General features: G+C 48.6%; 1 long non-coding RNA gene across 1 annotated transcript; it reads right to left on the reverse strand.

Annotated features, from left to right (window-relative positions):
- Nucleotides 1-5599: 5599 nt before the first annotated feature.
- On the reverse strand, nt 5600-18411 carry LOC131828540 (uncharacterized). Its single transcript, XR_009352490.1, has 3 exons — nt 10488-18411; nt 8827-8928; nt 5600-8006 (listed from the first exon to the last, which is right to left on the reverse strand). It is a non-coding gene; the product is annotated as an uncharacterized LOC131828540 (long non-coding RNA).
- Between the last annotated feature and the right edge of the window lie 3825 nt (nt 18412-22236).

Consider the following 22236-nt stretch of genomic DNA (forward strand, 5'->3'; position numbering starts at 1 on the left):
TCTCCTTTCCCCCAAATACCCACCACCCCCAGCCCTAAGCAACCCCCCCTTTTTAAAAAGATTTTACTTATTTGAGAGAGAGAGAGGGAGAGAGCAAGAGAGGGAAAACAAACAGGGGGAGCGGGAGAGGGAGGAGCAGGCTCCCCGCTGAGCAGGGAGCCTGATGCAGGGGCTCCATCCCAGGACCCTGGGATCATGACCTGAGCCAAAGGCAGACGGTTAACAACTGAGGCACCCAGGCAGCAGCACCCCCCAACCCACCAGGCAACTCTTAATCGCTTTTCTTTTTCTGTATATTTGCTGATTCTGGATGTTTCATTAAAAAGGGACTGAAAGAATGCATGTTTTATTGTGATTGGTTTCTTTCACTCAACACGGAGTCTTCAATATCTATCCGTGTTGTAACATGAATCACTACTTCCTTACTTTTCATGGTCAAATAATACCTCACTGTCTGCACAGACTACATTCTATTCATGTATTCACCAGTTGATGCACATTTGGATTATTTCCACTTTTTGACCATTATGAAAAAGGCCGCCATGACCATTGTTGCGCAAATTTCTGTGGGGGGGCCATGTTTGCATTTCTCTTGAGTAGAACTTCACCTTGACAGAGTTTGGGTCTCCCACCTGTGAAACGAGAAGGAGTTCCTCCCAACCGGATCTCACAGGCCTGTCCAGTTGCACTCATTGATGATGAACATGGTGTTCTCCTCACGCTAATGCCCCCCCTCGCCCCCCCAACACTCACACACACAATTACCAACACAGCCACCAGACACGTGACATAGCCACACAGGCACAGGTCCCCAAGGCAGTCTCAACCCCTTCAGGGAGCTGGTCCTGAGTTTGGGGCCTAGAGAAAAAAAAAAAAAGAAAGAAAGAAATGAAGTCAGAGAGACTGTGATAGCTACAGGGAAGGTCATCTTGACTCAGGGAGGGTCCTCTCATGGCCAAGGGGGTGAAGTCTGGCACTGGAGAGGCCAGGGGTCAGCCAACAAGATGGGTGAAAAGGCGGAGTGAGAGGGTGAGGTTAGCGATGGGGGCTTGAGTCAGGGTTCGGTCTGAACACCAGGACGCTTGGGTACCACTCCTCTGGCTGTTTCTGCCTTTTCTTCCCCCACCCAGCCTACCCTTCGGTCTCCCTGCTCCTACTCCCCCGAGGAAACATGACTCCTCCCCCTCCCCAACAAGCTCAGGAGACAAAAGGGATCCTTTTCCAGGATAATTAAGGTTCAAAGTCAGCAGCTCCTCCCAGGAAACTGATCAGGTTTGCCCTGTGAGAGCCCTTTAGTAAGAGAGGGAGGGAGCTGAAGGGAGGGGAAACCCGCACAGACAGGACCAGGAGACAAGAAAGTGAGTGTGGACCCCCCCTCCCCCCCCCCCCAGCTGACACTGATTTTTATGATCATGTATTGCCTGTCAGCGAGGTTTGATCTTTAATCCTCCTTTTTAGGAGAGGGGTTTATGAAGTCGGGGCCTGATGAACTCAAGATCCCATACACTGTCTCCCCACTATCACAGAAGTCCTGGGTATGGATGAGTGGAAAACGTCTGAGTGTGTGTGTGTGTGCGCGCGTGGATGTGTGGATACCCGCTGATGTTATGGATGTGTATTTACCGTGCTGTTGTGTATCAGTATGTAAGTGTGTGAGTGCGTGTCTGTCCCCAACCTTCTCGTCCCCCACCCCCACCCATGCCCCCTGCAGAAGGCTCTCTGTGCGGCCTCAGCGGAGTTTCTAACCTGGAGTGATCGCTTTCCTGATTTGCCACTTTAGTACTCTTGTTAATGAATTTTTAATCTTCTTAATGACATTAAACACGGAAAGTAATTAAGGAAAACAAGTTTGAAACTGCTGACTTCAACCCTTTATTCACAACTATTTAATGTAGAATTAATTTGATTTTGCCCATTATTCAAATGAACGCGCTACCTTCTCCTCAGCCCCAGGCCTGTCCCCTTGCCCCCGCCCCACATGCCTGGGGACCCCCTGTCTCGTCACCCAGTTATCACTGACCTGAGTGGGTGACGGTTTCTGTGTGACATGTCTGTGCCAGGGGCCTGGGCGTGATCTGCACCAGGCTCCTGGAGGGTCACGACCAAAGGAGGACTTCTGTCTGTTGGGAGAGAGAATGAGGAAGCAAGACAGGGGTAGGGCTGAAGAGCTGGACTGGTGCAGACTCCCTTCCATCTCAGATTTCCAACCTAGACACTCAATCATCAGCCCTCCATGTTCTAAGTCAGCCACTCAAATGCTTGGCTCTTGGGGACATTCAGCTCCTAGGTATTTGGTATTAGCATATTTAAATCTGTAGACCTCAAGAGAGTCAGGTATCTGGGGGTTCAAGTGCTGAGATCCCATGAAGTCCAGTTTCAGACCAGTTTTCAAAATTTCATTTTTCAGAATTTCAGAGAAAGAAGCTCCTCCCGAGCCTTGAACCGCTATCTGAGTAAGGCTAAGGTGAGCCGTCAGAGCTGTTTGGAAACCGATCCTGGGAGCAGAAACCGGCCCCAAGCTCTCAGCCAGTCTGAGCCTCAGTGCATTTTGGCCTCTACTTTTTAGAAGAGGTCCTTGATGGGTCTCCAACTCTTGGATGAGAGGGAAGACAAAGTTTGTTTGAGCCCTGGGGACCCTCAGGTCTGGGGCCTGAAAGTCCTCCCAGCTGAGGGTAGCTCAGAGAAGGCTGCTGTAGGTCACCCCCAGCCTCTTGACTCCTGGCTCCCAAAGCCCTCCCCACTTCACTCTTGGGTCCCAGATCTTGTTTTGTGTGTGTGTGTGTGTGTGGTACCTGTGCGGTGGTGAGGACAGGAGGGTAGGGGTGGCCACTACCCTAGGAGGCAGCAGAGGGGAGTAGGGACTCTCCGTGTGTGCCCTCAGGCAGCTGGGATTTCATTCCAGGCTCTGGACCTCCACCTGACTTTGGGCCAGCTCTGACCTCTCCTTTGCTCCTCTCTGAAGTGGGGAGACCAACTCTCAGCTCGAGCTGTTATGAAGATTAAGTGGGATGTCACAGGGCCCTTCCCACCAGTTCCTGGCAGTTCCAAGAAATGTGCCAGAGAAGGAAAACTGAGGGCTTCTGGAGCTCAGGATCGAAAAAGGGGTCTCAGGAAGCCATGGATTTGCCCAGATGCAGTGAGGGTGGGGAGGCGAGCTAGCATCACAGAGCTTCCTCCTTCTTACCCTTTGAACATCCCTCAATATTTTCCTTGGCCTCCTTCCTCTGAGTTGCATCGCCAGGAGGGGTTTTCTCTCTTCCTCCTGCTCCCTTACCCCTTCCTCTTGCCTCTTCTCTCCAAACAAACCTCCCCCAAGCTACTTCACTCATCTCAGCTCTTGGGAGCAACCAGCTCTCCCCCCCCCCCCCCCATCACTCTGCACTGAGCCATGACTGGGCCTGAGCTGATGCGGGAGTCTCGCGCCCCTTCCTCCCATTCCAGGGACTTTATGGGCTGAGACGCCGCTAGCTCGCTCACTTCTCCTCTCTCTCATGCCTCTCTCCATCATTCTCCATGTTTCTTTCCCCCTCTTTTTTTTCCTCCCTTGCTGTGACCTGCCTTGCTCTAGTCTGTCTGTCTCTCCCTATCTGTGTGTGGTCCTCCACCTGTCTCGGCTCTCTTTCTTGAGAGACCAGGGATTCTAGAACATTTCCAGCTATAACTGTCCAGGGCACACTCTTAAGAAAGGAAAACTGGCAGGGGGTCCTGGAAGGACCCCACCTTAAGGATGCCCCACTTCCCCTTCTTGCTGACATCCTAAGGAAGGACCAGGGGGAAGGGGACTGGGTCAGTTTAGCATACGGGCACCTCCCTCCCCAGCTCCTCCCCCACCCGGGGCTCTCTCACACTCAAAACCCTCTCACAAAGACACACACTCTCTCTCACACACACCCCCACGTGCCAGACAAACTTGCACCTCACACGCAGATATGAGCGTGCGCAGGCACAGACACACACAGACGCAGATGCACACTCACACACAGATGCGTACGCACACACACATACACACGCAGAGATCCCACAGGCGCCCAAAAGCACAGGGCAATGATTAATGTCCCCTCAGAAAAAGAAATTATATCGAATAAATTAAACTACTGTGGCAGCAAATTGAAAAATAAGGATGTAAATGAGGTTTGAATACTTAATATCGAAGACAAGGCGGGGAACAAAAAGGGATCGCTGGGTCCCCTGAGAAGGGAGAGGATGTTCCCTCCTGCTCCCCAATTCAACTCTGGCTCCTGTCCAGACACGTCAGAGCTGGGGGCTGTGGTAGTATGGGGGGCTTCAGTCAGCACAGGAGATCCTCTCTCTAGTGGCCATCACAGAGAAGGTCCCAGAGCCTCTAGAAAGACTCAGAGATGGAGGATGAAGAGGAGGAGGTTTAACCGTCTGGCAGCATCTCAGAACTCACCCCTGACAGGCCCCAGCACACATGTGGGTACTTGCTTCCAGATCCAACACATGCCCCTCTGAAGGCTCATCCTGGCTTATATGAGCCCACTGTCCCTCTCCCAAAACCCCTGCCCACCCCAAGATACCCAGATACATTTGATCACATACGCCTTGCTCAGCCTTCAACTCAACCCCAAAGCCCTACACATTCTCAGATCTCACCTGCCTCCTCATCCCCCCAATATGTCCTAACCGCTCCCCCTACACCCTGACCACACCACAGACATTCTTCCTGCCAACACCCCAGTATTCAATGGGCACAGTCCTACCCACGCCAAACACCCCAAACATACACCTGCACACACACGGGTTCACACACACAAACACAGACTCTTTTCCTTGGAGCACATCCTGACACACCCCTGTCACACATACACATCTCTCTCTCACACATGCACACACGGATGGTAGTCCCATCCCCGGGCCTCAGTCCTCTCGGAAATTGGGGGAAGGAAAGGAGGCAGGTTTGGAAGAGGCTTTTCTTTCTCTCTAGGCTTTAAAGGAGTCCTCCCTACATACACTACACACACACACACACACACACACACACACACACACACACACACACACCCCACCGCACACCACACACACCACACACACCACACACCACAGCACTTCCAGCCAGCCTCCGTCTTTCGGTTTCTCTCTGCCTCCCCCTCTGGTGCTGTCTCAGTTTCCCTCATTTCGCCTGTCAGTTGCTTTCTCCCTGTCGCCTTTGTCTCGGACACCCCAACATATCCCTGCCCCCTCCTCCCCGCCGCTCGCCGGGCCCTGCCCCCCCCCCCACCCTGCGGCGCCCCGCCCCTCCCCCTCCTCCGCGGCTCTCGCTGTCGTCTCTGTTCATATATATTTAGTATTTATTTACAAGGCTGGGTTTTTTCCCTGGGCGGGAAGCCAGCCGTGCACAGAAATCCTTAAGATGCTATAAAGCTGGTGAGGTATAAAATGGAAAGTGGTTAGTGCGCTGTTTGGAGATATCTCACCGGCGGCCGGGGGCCCGCGCCGCCCAGCCGCCCGCTGTAAATCTCCCGGAGTTTAGCGCGCTTGTTTGGATCCGGGAGGGGAGGGACCGGCCGCGAGGGCGGGGGGGCCGGCGGGACGGGGCGCCCCGCCGGCCCCCCGCCCCGGCCGGCCGGGGACCCCTCAACAGCGGCCGTCACTCCCCCCTGAAATGGACGTGGGGGTGAGGGGGGCTGGGAAGACGCCTTTTGGGAAACAGAGCACCTCGGCTGTGTCTCTTCTGAACTTCGCCTAATTCCCAAGGGGGACCGAAAGAAAAGGAGTGAAAACCAAGAGCCCAGGGGGCTCCCATCCGTGCGCAGGGACAGAGACCTTACAGTACTCCCCACGTGTGAACCTTCCTCCTCGCAAGTCCCCAAGCGCTGGTGGTCTCCGGAGGGAGCAGGCGCGCCCCCCCTACCCCCACTCCTAGAGTTTAGGGCAGGGACCCAGGGTTCCTCCCAGCGGGGCTGGAGGCTCTCACACAAGTTACTTCACTCCCCGGAGCTGCAGGGGCCTCTCCCTGGTGGGATCATAACAGCTCGTACTCCAAGGGCTGAGCGAGTTGTAAATCAGTGAGTGCGGGTGAAGGATTGAGCACAGTGCCTGGTACACAGGAGATGCTCAGCGCGGGCTGACTCTGTGCCAATCTGCCCAGCACTTTGTTCACCCATGTGTTTCGTTAGTTGCTCATTTACTCGTTTATTTTGTCAACTATTCCCGGCATCCATCTACTCAACCATTCAGCAGCTTTAAGCTGTGTGGTTCTCAGCTCTGCAGTGAGGAATTCTGCAGAAGGCAACTGACCTCCCAGGGGAGCTCCAGTCTGGAGGGGGCGCTAAGATCTAAACCAAGAGGGCAAAAGAACCACTTCTGGATTAAGTGGCATTTCAGCTCAGCTTTGCAGGACAGGCCTTACCCCAGCCATCAGCATGATATCCCTGTCCACAGTCAGCAGTCCCCAGGGGAGCCCTTTGACTTCCTGTGGTCTGAGTTAAAGGAGTGAAGGAGCAACTAGGCTGTGACTCCCCAGAGGGCAGGCCTCATCCCCCACTCATCCCGGGCCCCCCAACCCCAGCAGAGCCTGGAGCCAGCTTTAAGGAGCGTTCTGTCAGTTAAGTGCCCTTTGATTGATGAGTTGGGGAGGCTGAACTCTGCCACACTCCCCTCTCGCTTTGGAGGGATGACACACCTGTCATGCAGCCTGCACACACATGTCCCAGCTCACCGGGACACATGTCAGGAGGGCCGGGAGTAATGGCAGGGAATTCTTAGGTGGTCACTGCCCAGAACTGGAGGATCAGAGGAGCCAGATTTGTGTCACATAGCCATGCCCAAGCTGCTTCTTCCGTATTGGTTCATTCATTCACTCGTTCATTCATTTATTCAACAAGTGGTAAAGAGAGCATCTCCTGGGCCATGGGTTGAGGACGACTAGAATGAACATGACTAAGTCCTGGCTCTCAAGAGGTTTGTAGGTCAGGACAGCTGTAGGGCAAACATACTAGAAATGACAGTATCAAGAAAATTATGCCAAGAGCCGGGAAAGCTGTAGAAGGGACTGGAAGTTTCCCAGGGAAGAGAAATCACTGCTGCTGGTGGTGAATAACAATGATAATAATAATAAGAAGAACAGACTCTAGCAGGCACCTTGCTAAGCATTTTACAGGAAGCATTCAGAAGACGACTTTACTTGGATCGGGTCTTACAGAAGATTAAGGCATTGATGGGCAGAGATGAGCCGGGTGTTGGGCAGTGCTGCCATTTCAGAAGGATAGCATCGCAGACAGAAGAAGAGTATGAACCAGGGCACAGAGGTGGGGAGTTGCTTGGTGGGGAGTGTGCAGGGCAAGCACCCAGAGGCCAATCTGGCTGGTAAGTATGGGCATGAAGGAGAGGACTACAAAGTCTTGGCGAGAGGGGTAGGAAAGGGCCAGATCACAATGGGCCATGAATATCAGAGTCAGGAGTTGGTACTTTATTTAGTAGGCAGTAGGGGAGCCATTGAGGGTTTTTGAGCAGGGGGCGACATGATTAGAGCTGTGCTTTAGGAAAATGAATCTGGCAGCGGTGTGTAGAACAACCAGAGACGTGGGACTTAAGAGAGCTGTGCAGGGAGGCAGATGCCGCACCTGGTGACTGGCATGGCGTGGGTCTTGTTGGGTGAACTGGAGAGGCCTGGGGGAGCTGTGATAAGGGCCTTCCCAGGGGACAGCGGTGATGGTGAGGCAAAGATGGGTGCCAAAGAAATCAGGAAACGTCTGTGAACGGGTACACTAACTGAGGGTAAAGATGAGGACGGGGAAGGGCTGGAGGCTCCAAGGTCTCTGCGAGGTTGAATGGGTGGGTGACATGGCAGTCATCGAAGCAGGGACTCACAGGTTGTTGCCGGCTTCAGGAGAGACACGAGAGTCTGCTTGTCCAAGTGTCAGGCTTGCGCTGCTGGGGTTGTGGGCTTGGGTCTCAAGAGAAGCTTGGAATTAGAGATCAGTGCTTCCATTGCCTGCAGGGAGGTGACGGCTGAAAGTTCCGAGTGGTAGAGGACTCCCGAGAGACTGGAGAGAACAGGGGAGAGCTGGAGTTGGAGCTTTGTGCTGTGGCTACATTTAGGGGAGAGCGTAGGGGACAAAAGAGACAGAGAAGGAGGGTTAGAGACACTGTGGGTGGGGGGTGGGGGGTGCAGTGGGCAAGGCAGCCAAGAGATGTGAGAATTTCCCTCACCGGCCCACTGCTCAAACCAAGGCCCCAGACTTGAGGTTTCCCCGGAGGCCCTCTTACTCCTCTTCCGGATGGAGCAGACAGAAGTGGGAATCAATGCAGGGGAAAGCAGGAGCCGATAAGAACAATTGCTCTCTGCCTTGGGATTCCTGAGACCCTCAGCTCTCAGCACACTCAGGGGCTATTAGGTTCGGGCTGATGATTTGGCTACAAACCACCCTGCCAGGCTCCTCTTTCTGAGGTAGGTGGCACCCTTGTCTTGTCATCCCCTGGACAGGTTTGACCATCCTCTTCCTCGGCACTGGAGATCACCCTGGTCCGCAGCTGGCTCCCTCTGTCTTGGGCCCTGCTCCAGCCCCTGGGCTGGTGACGCCCAGGTCCCCCAGCATCCCCAGAACTGTGGGGTTTAGGAAGTAGGGGGGATAGGACCCAGAACCTCGTTTCCCATTGAGGAGGAGCAAGGCGTGGGAGGTGGTGCAGGCCCCCACCCTCCCGGAGGGGACCCGCAGTCCTAAATGCCCCCGCGCCTTCTCCATATTGTGGGAAAAGCTGCTGCATCCATCACTGTCAGGCGCCGAGTTTGAATAAATTTGAATGCACTGAGCCGTGGGCTGCAGTTTCTATAATATCACTTTCCAGTTTGAATATTTCACTTACTTTTTTTTTTTTTGAATTTCTTTTTATCCAACAGTTTCTCCTCCTTTTCATCTCCCCCCACTGCAGCCACTGGATGTAGAAAGGACAGTGTCTTGAGAGTGTCTGAGATGGGAAGAAACCAGGCCTTTGGCACCTTTGGCATCTCTGTCCTCCCTCCCGCCACCCCCACCCAGCACATGTGCTCCCTGGGCTGGGAGCTCCATCTCCCCACCGTCTGTGTAGATGGGGATTCAGCACTTGGAGAATAAGCCACCCTGAAACTCCAACCCTTGCATATGGGCAGACCACGTATGCCAGGGTCCTGCTTCTTTCCTACGGGGGACTGAGGCCCTCACCTATGGACACTCATCACACACACACGCACACACACACACACGCACGCGCGCACACACACACCCCTTCTGATATAGTAACTTGTACCTAAATGTTAATGGCAGATTGCAATTTCCCACTAGGAAGCTAGCTCCTAAGTCCCTCCAGCCACTGTCCTGCCCTCCCCCATAAATGCGGACTCCCAATTACAGATGCCCTCTCCATCTTCCTGTACCTCTTCACTCTCCATCCATCAGTATGGTATCAATACCGCCAGCTTTCTGGACACGGGTTGCTGGGAGGGAGCACTCCAGAGAACCACCCCTGGCTCCTGGCCAGAAGCCCCATGATTTTCTAGACTATGGTTAGTGCCATCCCCACTTCTCACCCAGAGCTCAGGGATCAGGAGGGACTGGGGTGCACACAGGGAAAGCGAGCATCCTGGAACAAAATGACTCAGAACTGCATTGGAGAATGGATCCAAATAGGGATGGGGAGGTGAGCAGGTTGAGAAGGGTTCTGGGGACCCTCTGAGTCTGTATTTTTCTTTAGTGGCATCTGGTCACACTGTCCTTTGGACCATATATAAGGTACCCCTGCTACATAGATAATCTCGAGAGGGCAGTGACCATTCAGGAGGCTCGGTGATACTGACATCGATGAGGACATTCTGCTTTATGGGGCACACTAATTGGCTCGAGGGCCACTGAGTGCCCCAATCATCTAAAAAGGACCCACACTGACCATATGTGGATCCCTGCACCTCCAAGGAGTCATCCAGACCATCTCCCAAGGAGACATTATTCACAGAGCACATGCCACTCGTCCCTGCCAGAAAGGGTAGACTTCCTTTGGCTCCTTCTCCTCCCCCAACAATGCCCACATCTGCCACACAGTAGGTATGTATGGGGGTAGGGTGTGAGGGGAAGCAGGAAGCATAAAGTCTCAGTGAATCTGTGACTTTTAGAGGTGATGCCGCAGAACCCCACTCTGTGTCTGGTCTTATGTGCTCATAGTTAGTGAGACAAGGCAGGAGACAGGAAGAAATGGTTGGATTTGGGGGACTCAGTATGAGATTGGGGAAGTGAAATTGTCGTTAAGAGTAATATTTATTTCTACTTCACACCATGCAATGGTCAAAAGGGCTTTGAGCAGATTTAGGACACGCACATACACACACACACGCAGGGATCAAAACAGTTTCCAAAAATAAAGGATAATCAGAAACCATTTAAAGGCAGGAGAAAGATAAACGGATGAAGACTCTGGCCAGGGGAGTGTCTGCAGTTAGCGTGGCCAGCACAGGATGAGGGCCCAGGCTGTAATTGTCCACCTGTCAAGAGGCTCACCTGTATGGGTTCAGGTAGTCAGGGAAGGCTTTCTGGAGGAGGCGGAACCAGTCCGGGGACTTGACAGATGGCAGAACAAACCGGACGGTATTCCAGCGGTGGGACTGGAGTGAGGAAAGTCAAAGAAAAGAAGCTGAACGCGTAGCAAATGTTGGGTGAGGGAGGGGTTGGCAATGAAAGTGGTGAGTTTGAGGAACAGTGAGCAGGTGGCAGAGAGACAATATGTCCGGGGACAGTAAAGAGATGAGAGTCCCTTTGGGCCATTGATAGAGAGGGGATGGGGTGGTCACTGTGCTGGGAACACTTAGGAGGTACCCCAGACTAGCTTGGCCTCGCCCCAATATCTCCTAATTCTAATACAAGCCCCTCAGCACCCTCTTCCTGCAGCCCCTCTTCCCCTTCTGCCCCCCATGAGCTCAAACTCAGCACCCAGCAAAGACAGCCCTCACCAGGGGAGGGTTAGCCACACCAAACAGGCCTCCCCCTAAGAAGGAGGCACATACCCCTACAAGGGCAGAAGCCTCCCCCCTCCCCCAGTGTGCCCTGGCTGGCCCTGTGGCGGGAGGGGTGCGGTGTGAAGGGAGAGGCTCTCCTGCTGCACCATGACAGATGATTGACTCGAAACAATATCTAAGGCGATCAGGATAAAGTGCTGGCCATTTCAAGGCTCAGCAGAATTCAGATTCTAATTAGACTTCTCACCACATTCCAAATAAAAATGGTTCCCCTGGTATCCTCTTTGCCTATCAGGTGTCTCTCCCTGATCGCTGGAACAAAACGCATAAAGAAAGTGATTAAAGCCATAACAAAGGCATAAAATTGGAATTATCGCTGCCACCACATCTGGGAGCATGGAGTGTCACCACACCGCCCCCTCCTCCCCAAACCTGCACACACAGAGAAATGCTGTCCCACCCCAGCTCCTGGCTGGGCACCCTGCACTGACTGCCAGCAGATGGGTGAAGAGGTAGGGGGATGAGGGTTCAGGGGGAGGGATAGGACTGATGGGGGGGCGGGAGGTCCGAGGAACCGGGGATTGGAGATCAGAAGGCAAGTAAAGTGGGCAAATGAGGGGCTCCAGGCCTGGGGAGAAAGGGATGTGTGGTCTAAGGAGTGAGGGATGGGCAGACAATGGCCACTGTCTCTAGTGTCTAAATACTTGTCAGTAGGGTAGGTCCTCTGGGCTCTTGCCTTGATGACCTCCCCACCTCCAGGACATACATGCTCATTGGCACACACATGTAATCAGGGCTTACAAGCTGCTGTAAATTGTTTCATGCCCTCCATGTAGTGTCCATCTCTCTTGGGAGACACCGCAAGTCCCCCCACTACCCCACTGCCCAGGCCACCAGACCCAGGGCCGGTTTTCAGTTCCCTTTCCCTGCCTGCTTCCAACAGGGGGCACTTGCCTAGAGAGACCAGTAGGCCCCCATCCATCCCTAACATGTGTGTGCATGGCCAGCACCCAATCCAGAGACCCCAGTCCCCTGGACTGCACATTTGCACACATGCACACACACGCGTGTGTCCCATGCCTATAACAATCCCCTCCCACAGTGCCCCCTATGCTGGGAATACAGCTGAGGCGCCCCATCTCGGCGGGGCTCTGGCCTCTCTGGCTCTTTTGCCTCCCCTGCTGCCGCCCCCGTGTGCCCCTCACAGCTAGCCTGGTACCTGGTAGTACCGGGCAGCCTTGTTCCCTGCGTGGGGTGGGTAGGCAGGCGGGAGGTCCAGAGGAGGGTGAGGGAGTGGGAGCGGGGCTCTGAGCGGGGACGATATAAAATTAAAAGGTAAAAAGCAGGAACGCAAATGGAGGGTGCTTTCAGCTTTCACATTATTAATGACTCTTCAAAAAATCGGCGAGTTTTCCAATCTTCTCTGAGAAGCGCTTGAAGGAGCTCACAGATGAAACTGACCTTCAAAATGTTCTTTGGTCTTTAGTTAAGAAATTCGCTCGCCATTATGGCATCATTAGGGAAACAAGGATAAAATTACTCCATGGTTAATGACCTATAGTATCTCCCCACCAAAATTTGTTTCAGATCTAATAAAACTGTGCTTAACACACTCGGATGAGTTATGAGGACTGTTCTGCAGGGTATTAAAATGTGGAAAATAGATTTTCCGAAGCTGGGGGGACTGGACTTTTTGAATCAGATAGCAGAATGGAATTTTCTGGGCAATAAATTCTTCCATGTCTCAATTTCATCTCGCGCTCTCTCTCTCCTGCCTGCCTCTGCCCCTCTCTCTCCCTCACTCTCTCTCTCTCTCTCCCCCACTCTCTCTCTCTGTCTCCCTCTCTCTGTCTTTCATCTTTCCCTAAAATACTGAAGCAACACAGAAACGCTTCAAATTTGAAGCCTACGTAAACTTTGAAAAAAGCAGAGTGACAGAGGCCGTCTGTGTGGGGCAGGGGGAGCCCGCATGTGTGTGTTTGTGGCTATGTTTGTGGCTCCTGCCTGCCCCACAAGAGTGGAAGCAACTCTCCATCACTGCACCCAGGGCCCCTGTACACACCCAAGATGGGGGTGACACCCTCCGTTTCTCTCTCGCCAGCCAAGCTGCCAGATCTCACCCCCTGCACCAAAATCACAGGGCACACCCATGCTACTAACCCTTGCTAGCATCGCCCCGACCTGGGGCCACCGTACACACCAATGCCAGGAGTCTGCCTATGAGAACACACCTGCCCTGTCCACTCCAGACCTCTTGGTGATGGGAAAGGGGTTGCACGGGCCTCATGAAGGGTCAAAACTGCCCTTTTTTTGCACATGTGCATGCACATCAGCACATGCTAGCCCTCTTCATGGGACACACCCAGATGCCCCAGCCAGGCAGGCTGGCGGCTGAGACCCGAACCCCGGCCCAAGCACTGGCCGAAGGTTTTCGGGGGCTGGATACTGCCGCGGAGAGAGGTGGCTGGCGAGGTAATGGCATTTTGCTCTCTTTAAACTTTAATCTTTCCTATTAATTCCCTGCAACTGGAGAATGTGTGAGAGTTAATGTTCCGTGAACGTGTTTCGCACTCGGCAGTCTCTTCGAGCTAATTACCTTCAGGTGCTAAATGGAGGGAAATTGCAATCCATTTGGATGTGAAAAAATTTCGCCTTCCCGTCCCCTGTGAGACATCCTTTTTCCTGAGTGCTGCAGAAAGAATGCTCTCTGGGTGGGAGTTTTTTTCCTAATGTTTTTTTTCTTCGGCCCTCTCCCCCGCCCTCTTTCTCCAAGAGTCTGGGTTGTGCGGGACGGAGGAGGTTGGAGCCTGGAGGAGGCCTGGGCCTGGGCACAAGGTCTAAGTCTGGGATGGAGGCCAGGCGGGGAGAGACTTACAAGCAGGGGAGATGCCCAGGTTGGGAAACCGTCCCCTGCACCTTGGAGGCCTTGGAGTGGAAGTGTATTTACACGCTTAATAACACGCTTATTACCAGTGTTTCTCAGCTGCTAGGTTTTGAATACAGATATAATAGAATTTTACAAGCCACATAAAAGCTGTCCTTCTCCTGGACCCTGAACTGGGGTGTCTGGTAGGGCGGAGGACGGAGACAAGAAGGGAGCTCGAGGAGGGAGAGAATGTAAATGGGTCAGAGAACGGGACAGAGAAAAAAGGGAAACGGAGTGGGAAGGAGATGGGCCTCCAGATGCGGCTGCGCAAGGGCCAGTGAGGAGAGATGGGCGGGACCTCCATCTGCGTCCCAGAGAACTGGCACCCACGATAAAGGCATGAAGGCCGTGAAGGTCGGGCCAGGAAAGTGAGCTCTTGACCCCGCCCACGTTAGTGACACACCCATCCCGCCAGCCCCACCCTGATCTCTGATCTCAGACCTCCAGTGCATCCAGGCCTCACAAAAAGGACACATCTAATTACACGTCCTCCCTCTACCCTGATCCCAACCCACCAGCCTTTGCAAACCCCATTCCTTAGCCCAGGTTGGACCAGGCAGCGGCCCAGATGTAATCTTTTGCTTCCACCTGACAGGGAACAGTTTGATTTGAAACACAAAGGACACAGTCCCTACCCCCAAGTGAGTGGCACTCCACTTGAAAGAGGATGTGGACCCCCATGAAGGGCCTGGGTTTTACCCTCCACCTGGAATTCTCTCTCAGACCTCACCTGTGTTTTACTTGTGAGGGAAAAGCTGTTCTTTCTAACACTGAAGAGCCTTCTTGGCAACAATATATTGGGAAAATACTGGAATGGCTTGGGTTTACTTATTTGACAAGAATTTATTCTGAGAGAGTTTCAAATATATATATTTTTAAATCCATATACCTATTAGCTGGTTTCAACAACTAAATACATAGAGCCGATCCTATTTCTTCCATCTGCCAGGACTGTTGGGACACAGACATCAAATCAGCTCACCCGCAAATATTTTAATATGCATTTCTAAAAGCTAAGGACTCTTTTAACATTACCCCAGTAGCATCGTCTCACTTAAATAAAAAATGAGCTTATAATTCCTTCCTCTCACCAGAGTAAGGAATAATTGAATAAGGAATAATTCCTTATTCAAATTTCCCTGAATTGGTTTCTAATCCAGGCCCACACACTGGATGTGGTCAATGTGGTTTTTAGTCTTCTTTTATTCCATAGGTTACACTTTCTTCCCCTTTCTTGCAATTTGTTGAAGAAATTGTGGGCCATTTGTCCTACAGAACTGCCCTCCTCATTCCAGGATTTTGCTGAGGGCACCCCTGTGGTATCATTTAACATGTTTCTCTGTCCTTTGAAATTGGTAGATTCCAGAATCACTTGGTTTCAGATTTGATTTTTTGGCAAGAATATTTCAGGGGTGGCATGAAATTCCTATTACATCACATCAGGACCACATAATTTCTCATCGCTTCTCTTTTTATAATATTAAGATTAATCAGCAGGTTTGGTTGCTGTTGGCCGGATCTATCCATTACAAAGTTCTCCTTCAGCTTTTTTCCCTCCATCAGCTTTTCACTTAATGGTTTTAACAGCCATTTACTATCATTGACTAGATCCATTATTTCATTAGGTGCCTCTGTATTTGTTTTGAAACTGTTTCTTTTCTTCCAGCTTTTTATTTTGAGGTACCTTAAACTGTCCAGCCAAGTTCACTGTTGCAATGAATGCTCATATACTCTGACCCAGAAGAGCAATTGGTAACTGTTTCCACACTGGGTTAAACCATCTCTCCCTTCTCTTTCTGAAACCCTTGTGTGTCAGCGGCTGACCTGAATGGCACTTCATCCCAAAAGACTTCCGCAGTTATCTTTAAGACCAGGGATATCCGTCTGTACTGAACAGTGTGACGATCACTTTCAGGTACTTTTAAATTTTGCCTCATTTATGAGTTCATATGCAAAACCCTTCAATTGTCTCAGTCATGCTCTTTGTAACTGCCCCTCCCTCACCCCAGGCTTCCTGTCATCTGATTCACTAAAGGTTATATATCAAACCCTCCACTTTGGCCTCAAATCCTAGATCCCCTTGGGTCCCTCCCACTTACAGAATGAGTTGGAGAGAAATCCCAAGGGCGTATCAGTGGTATTTGGTATTTTTGTATCTTGTGGAGGACTTAGCTCTTTGCCAGCCTGGTGTTGGTACCCCTGCCTGGTTTTGGGGAATTCTGGTTAACAGTTTCTTCTCACCCCCGAAACTTACAAAATCCAAATACTAAAAGTTTATAATAAACAAGTACCTAAATCATGCAACAATTATAAGCTGTACCTAAGAAAAACATCTTTTCCTAGCAGTGCCCTGTGTTGTTCTACCGTCCCCAGCCCAGGCAGGTGCAAGACAAAGCAATGCAGCCAGACCAGGGAGCTGCCCCTCCACTCCTCACGACTGAGGAGCCTCTCTTGGGTGGACCCGCCTGGACAGGATCAGGCAGGACTGCCCCAGCCAGCTGATAAGTAAATCTCCTTGTTGGATTTTTCCTTTTATCAATAAGTAATATCCCACTTTATCCTTCAACCTCTCTGTGTTGAATGTAAGAGCTTTTGCTCTTATACTCTTGTTTGATATCAATGTTGCTAGCCCACATTCCTTCTGGTTAATATTTGCCTAGCACATCTTGTTTTATATCTTCATTTTCAATCTTTTTCTGTGACCTTATATTTTAGGCAAGTCTTTTGTGAACATCCTATGCCTGGATTTTTTAAAAACCCAAATTGAAAGTCTCTTTTAATGGGAAAATTTGATATGTCTACCTTTATTATGATTAATGCATTTGGACTTCTACCATCTCTGTGTTTTCTGTTTTGATTTTTTCTTTTTTTTGCATTCCCTCTTCTATACCTTCTATAATATTGATGAGTTTTCTTTATTCTGTTTTGTTTTTTTTAATTTTCTTTTTTACTGGTTTGGAAGTTAAGCATTCTATTTCCAGACAAATAGAGTTATTCTTAATTTTTAAAACATGCGTATGTTACTTAAAGACTAATGTTAATGTGTATTTCTGTTCTCTTGTTAAACAACAGAAGGATCTTAGAATGTTAAATCAATCTCTTCCATTTCTCGTGTAATTTATTGATTAGTATTTTAGTTCCACCATATTTTTGTACTCTTTCAAAAAGTTATTAATATGAATTATTGTTGTTAAGATTTACCTACATATTTACCAATTTCTTTGCTCGCAATGGTTTCTGTTAGCCTAATTCTTCCTTTTGGGTTCAATTTCCTTCTCACTGAAGTCTTTTAGAAATTCTTCTAGCAAGGATCTATGAATGGTAACCTCTTTCATTTTTATCTGAAATTGTCTTTATTTCATCCTCTCTGTGTTGAATGATAATTACCTGGGGTATAGTTTTCTAAGTTGACAGTTATTTCCTTTAGCATTCTGAGGTTGTAATTATTTCTCTTCTGGTTCCTATCACTCCTAATGAGAAGCCTGCTGCCTGTCTGATTGTCTTTATGCTGGTAGCTTTTAAGATTTTTTATCTTTGATGTTCTGCAGAATCACTAATGTTTTTAGGTGTAAATTTTCATTTATTCTGCTGGAAATCCAGCTGTGTTCCTTCTTATTGGGAATTTTTTTTTTTTTCATTCAATACTGGTCAATTTGCCACCTTTGAATCTTTATATATCGCTACTCTCCTTTTTCTCTCTGTTTTCTTCTTCTGGAATTTCTAGTATCTCTATTGGGACTTCTCATTTTATTTCTCACTTCTTAACTTCTCCTTCATATTTTCCATTACTTTTTTTTTTAAAGATTTTATTTATTTATTTGAGAGAGAATGAGTGAGAGAGAGCATGAGAGAGGAGAAGGTTGGAGAGAGAAGCAGATTCCCCAAGGAGCAGGACTCGATCCTGGAGGTCCGGGATCATGACCTGAGCCGAAGGCAGTAGCTCAACCAACTGAGCTACCCAGGTGCCCCAATATTTTCCATTACTTTAACTTTCGGAGGGTACTTTCCAATTTGCCTTCCAATTCACTAATTCTCTCTTTAGCAGTGTTATCAACTGTTCAACCACTCCACTGAGTTGTTTTTATTTCAATATTTTATTTCTACAAATTTTATTTCGTTCTTCTTAAATTTTACTTTTCTTTTCCATTATGCCTTATTCTTGTCTTTTGGATTTTATTCTTTCCTTTTTAAAGGGAATATTTTAAATATACTTATTTAAAAGTATTTTCCATATTATTTTGTTACCTATAGAGTTATTTGAACTTGCCAGTGTATTGTATGTGCTGGTTCTCTTTTTGGTAGTGGTTCATTTTTTTTTTTTTTAAGATTTTATTTATTTATTTGACAGAGAGAGAGAAAGAGAGAGAGAGAGAGATACAAGTAGGCAGAGAAGCAGGCAGAGAGAGAGGAGGAAGTAAGCTCCCTGCTGAGCAGAGAGCTGGATGTGGGCCTCGATCCCAGGACCCTGAGACCATGACCTGAGCTGAAGGCAGAGGCTTCAGCATTCTGAGCCACTGAGCCACCCAGGCGCCCACATTTTTTTTTTTTTAAGATTTTGTGTATTTATTTGACAGAGAGAACTAGAGAGCACAAGTAGGGGGTACAGCAGAGGGAGAGGGAGAAGCAGGCTCTCTGCTGGGTAGGAAGCCTGGTGCAGGGCTCGATTCCAGGACCCTGGGATCATGACCTGAGCTGAAGGCAGACACTTAACTGACTGAGCCACCCAGGCATCCCTGTAGTGATTCATTTCTTCTTGTGGTTCAAAGTTCTTTACTGCGAACTCACTTCCAGTAGAACTTGGTTTCTGTAAGACACTTGCATGCCCTTGGCCGTATAAGAGTCATTGTGTCAGGTAGTTTGGCCTCTGCTGGGACTCTATGGGTGTCACTATTTTTGGACATTTTATTTGTTATTTTCTTGAGTTTCCTACACCTTGCAGGTAGTGCAAATTTACACTGCACATCTATGTTCAGCACAGACTTGGGTTTCTAATTTCTCACAGAATAATCTTTATTCCACTCTCAGCCACAGAAAAATGACAAGCTTCTCTAATGAGTCCTCATCCTGAGTGGAGTTTTCTCGTTCCTGTTTCATGGATAAGTAATACTTCATGGCTCCTAAGTTTATGAAGGAAACTCAGCTCCAGTCTGCCAAAATGCAGTGGCCTGGGGATCACCCTTTTTTTTTTTTTTAAAGATTTTTTTTATTTATTTGACAGAGATGGACAGAGAGAGAGAAGGAACACAAGCAGAGGTAGTGAGAAGGAGAAGCACGCTTCTTGCTGAGCAGGGAGCCCTATGCAGGGCTCAATCCCAGGACCCTGAGATTATAACCTGAGCCAGAGGCAGTTGCTATCTGCTGAACCACCCAGGTGCCCCTGAAACTCATTCTACTATCCTCATCATTGTTAAACTTTAGCTTTTCTGACATAGTACTGGACTCAAGGCCTCTGTGAGTTCCCCATGGCCATTTTGGTTCTGAGTTTTCTTTTCATTCCTGGCACTTAGAAACTTCCATTTACTGTTTTAAAATGTGGTTATATACTTTTCAGTTGTTATATTTTGTATGTTTTAAAATTTATCATAAGCAATTATAAAGTTTATATTTCTTTTTTTAAAATATTTTATTTATTTATTTGACAGAGAGAGAGCACAAGCAGAGGGAGTGGCAGGCAAAGAGAGAGGGAGAAGCAAGCTCCTTGCTGAGCAGAGAGCCTGATACGGGGCTTGATCCCAGGACCCTGGGATCAAGACCTGAGCTCAAGGCAGACACCTAACCGACTGAGCTACCCTAAAGTTTATATTTCTTATATTTTTATATATCTTATATATTTATACTTAGGCACCCCTAAAGTTTATATTTCTAGTGACAAACATCTTCCTATATGAACTCAGTCTGATATGTTGTTCTGAAATCTCCTCATATTCTTGTGTTTATGATCCAGTTCATCTTTTCCACTAGGTTATGAACACATGTAAGTAGAGAGAGTATTTACTATTTATATTTTTATCCCACTCAAGTACCTAGCCCAGTTTTCTGCACTGAGTAGGTCCTTAGTAAGTGTTGATATTTCTCTTGTTATTTTACCATCTCTAATCTCGATGTTCAGAAGGGACAGAAAACCAGATTCTGGATCTGCTATGAGCATTTAAAGTATACAGGCAGTCTGTTCAGCCCTTGACTCATCTGAATTTCATTATTCATGGATAACATCTTCCTCAATCACCTTCAAGGACAAGTCATCATCTATAAGACCAATGTTTCTCAAAGTGTAGGGTCATTAGCAGGGTCATGAAATCAATTTAATGAAATAGAATAAAATAGAAAATAAAATACCAAGGTGCATCACATATGTAAGTATAGGTACTGCTTACTGAAATTTTGTTTCAGAGCTGTGTGTGTGTGTGTGTGTGTGTGTGTTTATGAGAGAGAGAGAGAATGCTGGGTGACCATGCAAAATGTATTTCAGGCTGTGAGTTAGGGTAAAAATGTTTGAGAGTCACTGATTAGACTTTTCTCTGAGATCCCACTCAAACTTTCACCCATTTCTGGCAGGCCCATCTTCAAGAGCAAAGATTAATTACAAAGCTAGGAAAACTCAAGGCCTATCTTTTTCCTTATAAAATTCTTAGAGCACATCATACCCCAGAGAGGAGGGCAGCTTCCATAAAGGTCTATGCTGTCCTAAATTAGAAGCTCCACAAATGGTCAAGGATACTCAGTAACTCACAGATATTCCCTGTGCCCCAGGCCTTTGTACTTCACCTTAATATGCCTGCCAACTCTCTGGAAAGGCCTTTCAGCTGATGTTTAGCAGGACTCTGAAACTGTTGAGACCTGTTTCTCTGGGGTCTTAACCTCTATACAGCTCCTTGAATGTGGTTCTCAAGGCCATCACTAAATATCCACCTGGGAGAACACCCGGGCAATTACTCCCCTGCACTTAGCTCCCAGGGAAATTATCATCTATAGAATTCTCCTACACAGTATAGAAGGTAGACGCGCCAGCTGCAAAGACTCCAAGCATCAACATTGTTCTTGAGAAGGGCCCCAGAACCTCTTCCTCCTCTGTACTATCTTGAATGTCTGAATATCACACAGGGATTCAACCCATTTCATATACAATGAACCCCGGTATGAAGGGATTTTAGTGTCATTTAAATTCCACATTCAGTATATCCCAAGGTTCCAAAATAAAGAGTCAGTTAGTTCTCTAAAAAATCAAACTGATATTGGGGCACCTGGGTGGCTTAGTTGGTTAGGCGATTGCCTTTGGCTCAGGTAGTGATTCTGGAGTCCTGAAATCAAGTCCTGCATCGGGCTCCCTGCTCAGCAGGGAGTCTACTTCTCCCGCTGACCTCTCTCCTCTCATGTTCTCTCTCTTTCTCAAAGAAATAAATTTTTTAAAAAGATTTTATTTATTTATTTGACAGACAGAGATCACAAGTAGGCAGAGAGGCAGACAGAGAGGAGGAAGCAGGCTCCCTGTTGAGCAGAGAGCCTGATGTGGGGCTCCATCCCAGAATCCCAGGATCATGACATGAGCCGAAGGCAGAGGCATGGAGCCACCCAGCTGCCCTTCAAATAAATACATTTTAAAAAATCTTTAAAAAAAGTCAAACTGATATCTATTGAGCTCCTACTAAGTTTCAGACATTTTTATCCTTTTCATTGTCTTATTTAATCTTTATAGCAATCCTATGAGGTCAGTATGATTACCCCCAGTTTACAAATAAGGAGTGTGAGGGTCACAGTGGTTAATGAACTTGCTAGAGGATACCTAGCTAGTAAGGGGCTGCTGAGCTGGAATTTGATCTTCAGTTTGGCAGACATTTGGCCTGAGCACTTAACCATGATGCCCACTATATAGCCCTCAGTAAAAGGCCTCCCTGCCAGTAAGGACACAGATTCCAAGACCAACTCATGTAAAGCCAGTCCTTCCTCTGCATGTCTGGCCTAAGAAGTAATATGACCAGGATGTGGATGTCTTCTCCCTGCCTTGGTCACTGGACACATTGCTTACATCTCTGAGCCTCACATTCCCATCCATACTAATACTAGTATTATTTCCTTCAGAGTAAAGGAAGGCATAAGATAAATAATGTGACAGTATTTTGTAAAGTATAATGTGTTATGCCAATGAAATACTCTAAAGAGCCATACAAATAATTAGTTGAATGTGTCTGCATTTTTCCTGTTGGATTGGGAGCCCTTTCATTGGCTCCCACTGCTCTCAGAATAAAACTCAAAATGCCCACTTGGCCAGCGAGGCCTGCATCATATGGCCCTTTGTTCAACTCCCTTTCTCAGCGTGTTCCAAATTTACTGACCTCTGTGTTCCTATCTCAGGGCCTTTAAACATGCTGTT

Source organism: Mustela lutreola, chromosome 4 (genome assembly GCF_030435805.1).
Source record: "Mustela lutreola isolate mMusLut2 chromosome 4, mMusLut2.pri, whole genome shotgun sequence".
Classification (NCBI taxonomy): Eukaryota; Metazoa; Chordata; class Mammalia; order Carnivora; family Mustelidae; genus Mustela; species Mustela lutreola.